We start from the raw sequence: 13,101 nt of genomic DNA on the forward strand, positions 1-13,101 counted from the left end.
ATGTCTTAAACAGTATTTTGTCTTGCTTTCTGTTCCTAACTTTCACTAGGCTGAAATTAGGGACACTTGATATGACTTTTCTTTGGTTCATTTTTATGGATCAGGGCATTAATCTTGCTTGTGTTATATTGAAGTATCAACCTCTCAGTGACCCCTTACCCTGCTTGTGATGTAGAATGAAACATCAGGCTTTTTGACTGATTGCAAGGAAGCATATACTGATAAACTATTTCGCCACCAGGAAAACCTGCTAATCAGTTTCCTCAGGGATTTGTAAGTTGGATTTGAAACAAACACTGATTCCATTTAAGGCTTAATTGATAACACTTAGAAATAGCAAGATAAAGCTTGTTTTGCCTGAACGTATGAATTTGCCCTACTCACCTCCATAGACACTATGATAATCTTGAGGAACAATCATTAAACTTTATAGTTGAAAGGAATCTTTTCCTGTCCCCTTTTGCAAGTCAGCACTTTCCCTCCCGTTTTACATGCAAGTACATGAGACCCCAAATCATGTTCAAGGACAGGTTTTGCACAGGTTCGGGCAGCACCCTAAAGCTCTAACAATTTCCACCCCACTTCACGCCACTCTGAGTTTTAGCACTCTGCTGGAGATCAGACCAAGGAAAGGGCGAGATCTCTATTGCCTGACACGGTGACGGTTTCAGAGGTGAGAGCTTAATTCTCACAGATCTTCATTCTGACTTTTGGTCCAGAGCCTCCTAGATAAGGTATAATCTTGCCTCTATCCCTATTTTTCATGAGTCCCATAACACATGCCATGTTGATTCTCTATGCTTATGCTTCTTAGGATCCTAAGGTCTTTTATCCTTAAGCGGGAGTGCTAGGAATGTAGCTACAGTAAAATGCTGCTATGGTGTATATGTCTATGTTTATCTCACATGGTTTACTGTCTCTGTAGTACGCCTACTCTCTTTTCCTTGTAATAATTCTTTTGTTAGTTCTTGCTGTGGAAAGTTCTTTTTTTTGGGTATAAGGGTTGGAACACTCACACTTTTAGAACAATGCACCTTTGTCTCCACATACAACGCTCTGTTTCTCATCAAAAAGGGTATGTTAGGGTTCTCATGCAAGCTGGGCATGTATGAGGGTTCAGACATAAACATATAACAGGACATTTGGGATATACTGTACGTATCCAGAAGGCCATCAACTGACTAGGAAATTGCTGTGGTAAGCAAATTTTCTGGAACACCATGCCAAGGAGCAAAGAAACTCTTACTACACTTCTTCACCTCATCTGTATCCTCTCTCCCAACCAAAGTCTTCTACTGTATCAGCTTTTATACATGCAACTTTCCTCAGTCCCCTCCTTCATTCACGATGCCAGGGATCTGGTAGAGCTTTCATTCATGATCAGGTGATCTCAAAGATTGACTCTTATCATGTGCTTTACAAGAAGTTGCCATTGAAGGCGCTTCAGAAGCTAGAGCTAGTGCAATGACTGGCCTTGGTTTTACTATGAACCTGAGCAACTATTAGTGTTGTGTTGGGAGTAGTTAGGCTATACGCCCGAGTCCCTTCTAATTCCTGGATCCAACAAGGATTCAATTGCTGAAATAGGCAGGCCAGCTTCCTGGTGAGGTAATGGTCTAAGTATGGGCCATTAAGATGGCAAAGGAAGTGTTTCTATGACACAAGGGAAATGGGTACCTCACTCCCCCAGCTGGCGTGTAGTTAGAAAGACAAAAGTCCCAGCTGAAGTGTGTGCAAGCTAGAGGCTAGAAGCAGCTGAGAGACAGAGTCATGCCTGATTTCTCCTGGGATCCAAGGCAGTGGCTATGGAAGAAGCAAGAACTTCTTGGGGTGTTAATGTTGCATGTTGAGACCTTTAAACCTTCCCCTTAAATAAATTCAGACAAGACTCAAATTTTGGTTTGGTTTTTTGGCAGAATTTAGGCCACAACTTTATTGATTACAGCAAGTGAGTGGTTGCATAGGCTCTGGTTCGACTAGCTCCCTGCACCATTGCAGGTAGTGCTGACCCAGGGCACCAGCATAGGTCAGCCTACGGTGAACACCTGGATAAGCGGAAGGCCGGGAACAGGCTATCTCCGCCACCCAAATGCCCCCTGGACTCAGGCACAGGTACAACCCCCTCAAAGGGTTGACCAAACCATTGAGTCCCTGGATTCCTTTAACGGAATACCCTTCACATAGGAATGGTGAGAGCGTTCCCCCATCCCTATCACCTGAACCAGAGCCTATCTGCAACCTTACAAGTTGTGACGATTTGCTACGCGGCAGGCGGAACCCAAATGGCACCAGCCAATCAGCCAAGTGGGGAAAATTCCTGCCGTGCCCCTGTCCCAACAACAGACAACATATGATGGCATAGCAAGGTCAAGCGCACAGTCCTAAATATAGGGAGAGGTGGACGGGTGTTCCGATGCATGCACTGAAAGAGGAAGCTCTGGGTCACGTGCATAGTTATATATAGGTCCCTTGATCCATTTAGCTTGCGTCCCATTGGCCTGATTAAACCCAGCATCAAGGGACCTACCAATTGGGTGTTGTGGCTATTCAATCAAACCCACCCACAACACAGGGTTTGGTTGCCAGGTCTCACCGCAACATGAGCCCTCTTAAAGGGAGGACCTGATCTGTGAGCACGCAGGCTGTAAATATGTGCAAATAAACCATATATCCTAAAGACACCACAGTCTTTGCTGTCCCTTATTCCAAGGAAACCAAACAATACACACAGACACTTGCATCTCTCTACAAGCATTCCACTTTGGTCGGTGGTGAGAATTCCAAGCCACATCTCAAGTAAAGAAATGGACTGTTGAGAAGCCCTTGATCTGTGGTCCTTTACCACAGAGAGTGACATATCCAACCTTTATCAGAGCTTCACTAGGCAACCTGTTAATCAAGCATTCATCCTGATTTGCTTGCCCAAGGCTTAAACAGAAGTTGTACTATATCCGGTCTTTATTGAGCGCTCATTATGATTTGTTTTCTGCAACGTTATATGACAATGAGCAGTCATCCTGATTTGCTTGCATGGTGCTTACAGTCTTCTCATTAACTGAATGAATTGTTTACAGCAGTCACAGATCAATAAAATTAGATGCACAAATGAAACATATGACTAGTTAAAGCAATTAAAAGCAGATGCATTTACAGTCTCCATTTTTTCCTCTTCCTCTCTCTCAAGCAGCCAGCAGAAAATTTCTCCTGATCCTCACTGAAGTCAGAATTTATTTATTTATTGCAACTACTCAGTGATCTAGAGGAAACATCCCATAAGCAAAACAGGAGATCTTCAGGAGATCTTCCATGAAGAATTCTTATTAGAGGGAGAATCAACCTCTCTCTACATTCACTATACAGGCTGTAGCACAATCAATTGTTCATCACCCACTGTTCAGCACATTTCTGTCACTTTCCTAACTGCAAAAGTCCTTTTTAAAAAGTAGAACTGTTGCCCCAGGATGACCGAACACTCCACTTTAAGTGCTCAAAACTAAGCTCCAGTGCAAAATAATGAAAGTCTAGAGGCAACCCTGGAAAGAAGATTCTGTATCACGCCTTCCAGTGTTACAACAGTGACTATTTTGATTTCAGTCTCCAGTTACCGAGTTCTTATTACTGCCACATTATTTCTCTCCAGCTTCCTCATCAGGCATGTCTGATTAGCTCATAATTATGGACCATCAAAAGTTACGAAGAAAACATCATCTAGCTCTCTGTGTGCATTAAAAGAACCTCTAGTTATTTAAAAATTACTAGAGGTAATTATTTCTACCTTTGACCAAAAAGGGTCATTCCTGATATAGGCACTTTAGGAGTGCATACAACATTCATGCAAGGTCTATTTTAAACCAGGTAAAATAGGAAATAAGGGCATTTAAAATGAGAAATGGCGATACCTTATCCTGTTGCTTCTGCTAGAGAATTATACCCACCAGATGAGTATTAGTGCCTTTGGACTTTGAAGCAACAGCAGAAATGGTCATCTTAGTTCATTCCATAAAATGCTGCACTAAGCAGTTTTGCAATTATCACAACATGTCAAAAAAGTTCAAGGCGTCTTAGTTTCCTTTTGGTTAGCTCTCTTCCCCTGCACCCCAAATAAAACAGAGCTTACAATTTGAAAATGGAATACTGTCTTGATCAAAGTTCTGGTGGGCCACTATGAGAAGAGGATACTGAGCTAGATGAGCCATTCATTCATTCATTCATTCATTCATTCATTCATTCATTCATTCATTCAGCCTTTGGCCTAATTAAAGAGGGTTCTTATGTTTTCATTGAACCATGAACCTAAGGAATTGAGATGGAAGGAATTGGCAGTTTTGATTCTCCTTGTTTCTCATTTTTCCAACCTTAAATTTGTTTCTCTGCATTTCTGCAGCAATTTACACATTTTCTTTTAAAATATGCTCATAAAAATTATTCAGCATTTTAGTGCAAATTTCTCCTAATAAATACATTTTGTATGCAGTTTTGAATAATGTACACATTTTTGCAAGCAAGTTCTCCAAATGTAATGTTTGTCATTTTCATCAACATACTCATTTTTATGCCTACTTTTACCTAGTATATACATTTTTGTAAACACTGGTTGGTTGGAGAATTGCATTACAAAGTTTGAATAAGTGCAAATTTCAATGGAAGCCTATGTTTCACTTCTCATAGTATTTAGGAAAGTGCAAATGTGATAAATTCTGCTTATAATGTGAACTGAATTAAATTTCTCTGCAAGGCCTGAAGAAAGAGAGACAAAACCTCTCTGTTCCTTCCTCCTCAAATTATGCTCTGTTTTTGTCCAGTTTTCCTCAGTAATATGATAGCAGGTATTTTCTCTGTGGACTGTCTGTGTTAATTAAGTGACTTTGCTAACAGATAGAACGAGGAAAGTATTTTTACTGTTAAACCTTCAATGTGTTTTTGAGGTCCAGATTCACCCTAGCCTATCCTTGTGTTTGAAGCTGGGAAGGGTTGCATGATCTCAGAGATGGATCTAAATGTGTGGTCCTGTTGTACCCACGTTGCTTCATGAGTACATAAATATGACCTAGCAAAGGAAATGCCCATACCATGTTGTAAACTAGCTATGAGTTGCCTCATAGCTTTAATTACTTCTATGATCACACAGTTGCTTTTAGTTTTACTTATTTCAGCAGGGAACACTTTTCACATTCAGATCCTTAATAGAACCTGTGCTTATTAGGATTTCTTGGCCTGGATGATGTTGTTGGGAGCGAGCTAGAAAAAGATACAACATTTACACTTTGGCACAGAGGTGACAGAGGGCAACAGCCAACAATTTGCAAGCCTCTTGCTGTTCATGAGATCACATTGTTTTGCATCTCCACCCACTTTGAGTTCTTTTTGGCACCCAAGAGCTCTGAGCACAGCAAAAAGTGTGCTGAGTGCCAGGAAGAAAGTTCACAGCTGGAGGGGCTTTGTAAAATAGTTCTACAAAATCGATCTTTTGAAAGCAAATGGTTAGTCTGTAACGACCACATCTCACCATTCACGAAGGTTCTTCAGGAGTAGGGATGGGGAAGAAATTGGGTTCAGTTCACATTTAAAGGTGAATTTATCATATCCACACTTTCTGAAACAATACAAGGACTGAAATGTAGTCATCCTTCAAAATTTGCATTTACCTGAATTTTGTGATACACTTGTCCAACCAACCAATGTTTTTGAAACTGCATATATTAGGGGGAAGCATGCATAAAAATGAATATATCCATGAAGATAACATAAAAAATGCATTACATTAGAGGAATTTGCTTACAAAGATGAGTATACTGGGAAACTGCATTAAAAAATGTGTTTATAAGGCGAAATACACACCAAACTACCGGCGAGTTTTCATGAGAATTAAAAAATAACAATAACTCTCAAATTGCTGTAGAACTGTGGAGAACTGAGTTTAAAATTTGAAGAATGAGAAACTGTGACCCTGACTCTGTGGACGTGTTCTGTGGACGTGTCCAGCTCTATGCTATAAGAAGGTTTCTATTAGCTGACTGGGAAGTGAGGAATGGGCAGAGGATGGCCAGATGGCTGGCTTCCTGCAGATGGCAGAAGAATGGAAACTCCAGTGATTTCAATGGATACTATGGGAGACCTAAAGGTCACGCTATTCTATCCCTGGCAAGACAAAGACAATGGATTAATGTAGCTTGGGTAGGGATCGGGCAGGGAATTCAGGTTTGTTCTAATTTTAGCGAGAAGCTACTAAATTCACATTTCTCAAAACAATATGTGAACTGAAATGCAAGGATCCTTCAAAATTTGCCCTTCTCTGAATTTTGTGATTGCTTCTTGAGCCAAATGATGTGTACAAAAATGAATATATTAGGGGAAATAGAAATAATAACACGCAAAATGCATGAAATTAGGGGAAACTACTAGTAGAAACATGCATATTAGTGAAATCTACACACCAGCATGAGTTTATCATGCACTAAAATGCTGGGAAATTTTCATGTGGATATTAAACTAAGAGAACTAAAACTGGCAGATTCATCCAGCAGGGCTCTGCTTATGTTCTTATGTCCTGCTTGCCAGCTTCCCATTGGTGGTTATGAGAGCAGAACACTGGACTAGATAGGCCTCTAGTCTAATCTAGCAGGAAGTGGTGTATGAGGAGGGAAGGTCAGATTTCAGGAGCTCATAGCTCTAGGACTCCCCCCAACCTCAACAGGAAAAAAGTGGGAAGATCTCATTGTCAGTGGTATGGCATTTGCTTTGGGTGTAGAAGGCCCCAAATTCAATCCCCAGCATCTCTAGGTAGGGTTGGGGGTGCTCCCTTGAGAGCACTGCCTGTAGTCAATACTGAGCTAGATGCTTCAACTCAATATAAGATAGTTTCTTAGGAGCACTGATGATCTCCCGTGGAGCACCAGGGTAACTGGTGGAACTTCCTTGCACCACCAAGTGATAAGGAGGCTTTCACATTTCTCTGTTTGTGTACAGATAAGCATAGAGGAAGTCAGAAAATGAGGTGGGGAAAAATGCTGGATACGCCCTCCTTTTTTCTTTGATGTGGTTCCTACTCCTTGTCAGAAGTTATCTTCCTGTATGCATCTGGTGGACTACTGTGAGAACAGAATGCTGGACTGGATAGGCCTGGGTCTGATCCAGCAGGACTGTTCTCCTTTCCGGGGTGGGGAACCTGTGGCCCTCTGGAGATTGCTTGATTACAATCCCCCTAATCCTTGACCACAGACCAACAACTTCTGGAGGGCCACATGCTCCTTTTTCTTATGCTTTAAGTGCTTATGTTGCAAAGACAGGTTGAATGATACCGGAGTGAAATACTCCACCCAGTGAGAAGTCTGATGTGGCATTTTATTCCAAGCGAAGTTTCTGGAATGCTTATAGAGGACTGCTTCTTGTAGAGTGAATGGAAGAAGTCCATTTTGGGGGTTACTAAAGCATGAATGCTTGTCCCAAAATCTGACCATGGTTATCTGTTTTGGTTGCAATGGTTTGTGCAGTTTGTTCATTAGGGGACTCAAGGCAGCAAACTCAGGGCACATAACAGGCAGTTGTACATCCAGGTACTAACCAAATTCAAACTTGCTTAGGTTCAGCTATTTCATGTTCTTTCAGACTATGCCTAGCTTGAAAAGGAATATGTGTGTGTGTGTGTGTGTGTGTGTGTGTGGTTCACACCCATTATTCATGTACACCCAGCCAAATCGATTGCATTGTAATAACCTACCCCCCACCGCTATCACCGCTATCACTCAAGGATGGCTACTTATGCACCATCAAAAAAAGAGGACAAAACAGTATACAGGTCTACATACAATTTGCATATGCCAGTGCATATGGAGAGTTAGAAATGGAAAAAATAATTACTGTCATTCAAAACAGTGCCTCCAAAAGCTGCTCACTAGAGGAGGCAGAGCCACTATGCTAGCTTCCCAGCAGGTGGGTTACTGTTGCTTACTGAGTGGGTGGAGAGGTCAGCATGGTGTAAAATGCAATCTGGCACTCCTGCTGGTGCGCTTGCACAACGCCCGACTCCCCATCACCTCACCCCTCCTTCTCCTGGGAGGCACAAGCCACCCACATGCTGGAAAGCTGCCATAGCAGCTCTGCCCCACCCATCAAGTCCTTTATGAATACCTCTTGCCACAGTGTGGAAGTCTGTGGTCAGGTGACCCCTGTTTGCTATCCAGGTGCTAATTGTTGGTGAGCAACTTAGCAACTTACTCTCCCTTCTTTAAACTGGTGCTGGACTGGACTTCGAGCAATTCAAACAGGCAACACTTTCAAATAGACAACCAAAGTAGAACAAGTGGGTACCCTAAAAGGAAGGGGAATGTTTGTAGATTTTCCTGCACTTTGCAGTCAAGTTTGTTGTTCTGCAAGAAAGTCAACCTGCTTCTGTTTCCCCCCCATCTAGCATAAATTAACAAATGCAAACAAACACCCAAATAACATCTCCTCCCTCTGTTGTTGAAGAAGGGCACTCAAATGCCAATTACCACTCTGCTAGGAAGCCATGTGATTTCTGTTTTCTTGAGAAGAGAAGAAAGAGAGGGATTTCTCTTTAAATAGTATCTGATGTTCATACAATTCAACTTGGCAAAGGCAATCCATCAAAAATGCCTCCAAAGGTTAAAAAGACTATACAAATCCCTTTACATATATCCTGTTTTCAATTACTCCATTTTGCTTCAACAAAAGCAGGATATGAGGCAAGTCTATTCAGCTTGGCAAAGCTCTTTGCAAACTGTTAACTGTTTAAGTGAAAGTTTACTCCTTGATCTCTTCTGTTATTTTATTTATGGAACCCCAACTTTCCTCCAAAGAGCTCAAGGTGGTGTACAAGGTCTTCCGCGCTTTATCCTCAGGACAAACCGGGCTGAGAGAGAGATAGGATGACCAGTTCAAGGTCACCCAGGAGCTTCATGGCTGCCTGAGGATTTGAATCCAGGTCTCTTGGCACACAAGGCATTTCCATGCCATCACTCCTTTGGGGTGGCTTTTGATCACGTACCAGCTAATTCAAATTGTGCAATTAAAACTGATTGGCAGCTCTGTGAAACAGCCCCCACAACCCACCCCCCATAAACTTTTTGTCATAAGGAAAGCTATAGGAAAATGCCTCAGAAAGTGCAGGATAACACTTGCTCTGACGCTATGGTGAACAAATGGTAAACAAATGAGAGCAAATGCTCATTAAGTAGCCAATCAGGAAGGAGGTTCAATAAACAGGTCATCTGGAAGGGACCAGAGTGTGTAGTCTGACCTTTGGGCTCTCCAGGGTATGGAGTAAAATCTCAGGGTGAAGGTTCTGAGTCAAGACTGCTATTTTCTGCTAAGTTTGAGAATGTTTGCCATTTGCTTTTCCCTCTTCCTCCACCCCATCAGGCTCCACGCTCATGACCCCGGGCATGGTGAAGATCTTGCCTTGACCTTCCACATGCAGTCATTTGCCCCCACAGAACCCACACTTTGCCCCATTCCACAAGGGACCCCTTGATCTGCCAGGTTCCACCTCTCTGCTCACAAGCGCTTTGCCCCTTTGCATCTTGGGGTCTGAACAGCTGGCAACCCTATTCAATGCATACATGCATTTTCCTGCTCCTACATAAATTAAGCTTCATACTTGAATCTGTACAGTTTTTGCTATAATCTTGAGATGAATGTTTGAAGCCTAAAACAACTTGGGACTTTGCATACGTGAAACTAACCAGTTATTCTGGGCTGATGTGTGTTCTCGTTTCCCAAAACCTGACAAAGTGAATTGCTCATCTGAGAACTAAAAACAAATCAGAACCCTTTTCTCCAAACATATATCAGTTTTTAAAATATATGTATTTAACAATAGAGAAAAGACTGCATAGCTCTTTGCAGTGCTCTAAGTATTTTTTATGCATTTTCTTAGTCGTCATTACAACTGCTCTATAAGGCATTATACTAACATCCTAACACACACATATTTTGTAGGCTGTTTTGTCTAATATTCACATTTTTGTGCAATTTCCCCTAATACAGTGCAATTTTGTATATTATTATAACATATATATGTGTTCCATGCACACTTTCTTCTATTATATGCATCTTTGTACATATTTTCTGGGGATAGGAAAACTACATTGCAAAATTCTGGAGAAGAACTGATGTTGAAGACTAGCTGTATTTTTCATTCTCATATTTCAGGAAGTCTGAACCAAATCTCTTCCCTATCCTTTCTGAACCTTAAGTGTGGTGGCTGGGCACCTCTGTCATGCAAGTCTAAGTCTAAGCCTTCTAAAGACCATTTCCCCCAAGCTATGCCTACCTATCCTGACATCATATATTTTGTCAGATATGAGGCAGGTAAAGACATGACTCCCTGATGGATTAAAGCAGGGCTTGCAGGTGTCACGCATCAGCTGCTTGGCAGAACCGGAAACCCCCTGAGACTTTGCCCTTTTGACTTGATTTCAAATGAAAACAAGTTTAAAAAGTTTCACCTGGCATCGTGGTGATGTCAAGTGACTGACCAGTTTGACAACCCTGCCCACCTTTCAAAGTGACCAACAAGGCTTGTGAGAGGTCAAGGTCTGGTTTACTAGCCAGACTCAGTTCAACACCCCTGTTTTAGGGAGAGTGCAGCCTGCACCAGAAGAGGCTGAATAGCACTCACTTGGGCAGATGAAACATCTGTTAAGAGCAATTCCATCTTGTCTGGCTTGTGCCTCAGTTTATTGTCCCAAACCAGTAAGATATCAAAGCAAGCTTTCAAGGCCTTTTTATCAATTTTTGATAGAACAGCCAATATATACACATATGTATCTGACTCTGTAAGTCTTATTTCTGATTCATCTACATATGTTCAGCAATAAGCTACAGCCCGTGTTTTCACATATTAGCAGAGTTAGAAAGAAAATTTGTTAGAAAGAAAATCTGACACTTTTACAGTAGACAAGTGTCAACGTATACATTATGTTTTTTACATAGGGCGGTACAGAAATATGTTTTACTCATAGCAGACCCAGTGAAATGAACAGACACGACTAGGTTTGTCCCATCAATTACAATAGGCTTACTTTGAGTAAACCTTAATTGAATACTACACATGGTTTGGTGTTATGTGGATGATTTTTGTTAAATAAATAGCTGGTATTGTTTCCCCTGAGCTGGATCAGGACCATGATATGAGGGAAGGGTGGTTTTAAGTCTTTGTTGCTGCTGTGGTCCCAGTCCACTCACCATCCATCATTCTTTATATTATGGGCCCAGTCTAACTCAGGCTATTTCATTTAACATAAATCAGCTACATGGTGCCGATCCACATGACAAAATTTAAGGCACATATTAGTTCTAAGGTCACACACACAGGATACATTTGAAGCATGCCTATACCACCTGCAGTTCCCTGGCTGCTGAGGTTTGTGAGGAGACAGCTAATCCCCTCACAAAACAGTTCCCAGCATGCTTAGCAAACTATGGTTCCTAGCATTCTTTGGGGAAAGCTTTCCTGTCTCTCAAACAGAAACGTTTGCATTAAGGCTCTCCAGGTACACACTGGATAACTGAACATCTTTCTCTCCCCCACCCCTCAATTTCCTTGTTAAACTTTTATTGGCAGCAGCTTGGGTTCTTGGTGACCTGACCTGAACATCCTTTCTCAAAAACACAAATCCTCCGCTTTGCCACCTGAGATTGTTATGGCAACTCCAGGTAGTCCTCCCCAGCAACACAGTTGGTGTACAATGGCAGGCTCAAGAAAGCTAGCTTGTTGTAAAAGTACATCCTGGACTATTGGACTCTTTAAAGCAGGTGTGGGGAACCTTTGATCCTCTGGATGTTGCCGAACGACAGTTCTCACCATCCCTGGCCATTGGCCATGCCTGTTGGGTCCAATGAGAGTTGTACTTCAGCAACATCTGGAGGGCCAAAGTTCCACCACAATGTTTTACAGGGAACCTTAGTCCACCAAACTTTGACAAAGCTGCCTTTAAGTAGCAGATTTAAAAATCCCAAGAACAATTCTCTCTTTCCTCACTCCCCAAAGACCACGTTTCTTACCTGGGCTGGGCTTTATTCCAAATCAGGAAGAATCCGAAATCAGCCTCCAAGCCTCAGTTGGATAAAGTAGAGTAGATATAAAGAACTAAGTGAAATCCGTTATTTCACTGCATTAAGCAATACAGGGAGTGTTCAGCTTCACAGTCTCCAAGGTTTCCCAGCTGGGTGTCCGCCTTTTTCCCATCCTGCATCCTGTTATTGTTCCAAGCCTTACTAATGCCAGGGAGAGAAGGGAGTGGAGGAAACCAGATAAAAACTTTTTTTTGACTCATTACTGGTTCAACTTACCTTCAGCCAGCTAGTCGCAAAAGAGGCAGGGCAGGGGACAGGCCACAGGAGAGGGGTGGGGGAAAGACTTCAGGATCGTTGTCATCATCTAACATCAGTACAATGTAAGAATGGTAACACCCGACTTTTATTAAACCCCTGAAAGAGAGGCCTGTGTTTTCCTCAATTTTCCTTGGCAAGCTGATTCTAGGGGTCAGTTTAAACACTGCAGTCCATTGGCAGATGCGGCAGCCAAAATGCATTTCTCTATAGTGATGCACCATGAGTATAAGGTTTGAAATCTGAGAGGAACAAAGGAAGCTGCCTTAACAACATAGGAAGAGCCTTGTTGGATCAGGCCAAAGGCCCATCTAGTCCAGCATCCTGTTCTCACAATGGCCAAGCAGATGGCCTCAAGCAGGGCCTGAGTGCAACAGACCTCTCCCCATTTGTGATTCCTGGCAACTGGTATTGAGAGGCACACAACCTCTGACAATGGAGGTGGAACATAGCCATTGACAGCCTTATCCTGCATTCATTTATCCAGTCCTCTATTTGAGCCCTCAAAGTTGGTGGCCGTTGCCACATCTTTTGGGAGCAAATGCCATGACTTAACTACAGTATGTGCTGTGTGAATAAATACTAGCCTGAATTTTCGAAAGTTCAGCTTCATTGTATGCCCCCAAATTCCAGTATTCAGAGAGAATGAACATAGGTTCTCCTCATTCGCTTTCTCCACATGGTGCGTAATGTTATACAGTGGTACCTTGGGTTGCATACTTTTCATGTTACATATGCTTCAGGTTACAA

General features: G+C 42.1%; 1 protein-coding gene across 2 annotated transcripts in view; it reads right to left on the reverse strand.

Annotated features, from left to right (window-relative positions):
- Positions 1-12,328, reverse strand: part of CDH5 (cadherin 5) — a 31,365-nt gene extending 19,037 nt beyond the window's left edge. The window contains exon 1 of one of the 2 annotated variants that reach the window (XM_083514019.1): positions 12,025-12,328. The gene's annotated coding sequence lies outside the window, so the exon portion shown is untranslated. The remainder of the gene's footprint in view (positions 1-12,024) is intronic. The other variant, XM_083514018.1, reaches the window with a different exon arrangement.
- Positions 12,329-13,101: the final 773 nt, after the last annotated feature.

Source organism: Podarcis liolepis, assembly GCF_965112155.1.
Source record: "Podarcis liolepis genome assembly, chromosome: 7".
Taxonomy (NCBI): Eukaryota; Metazoa; Chordata; class Lepidosauria; order Squamata; family Lacertidae; genus Podarcis; species Podarcis liolepis.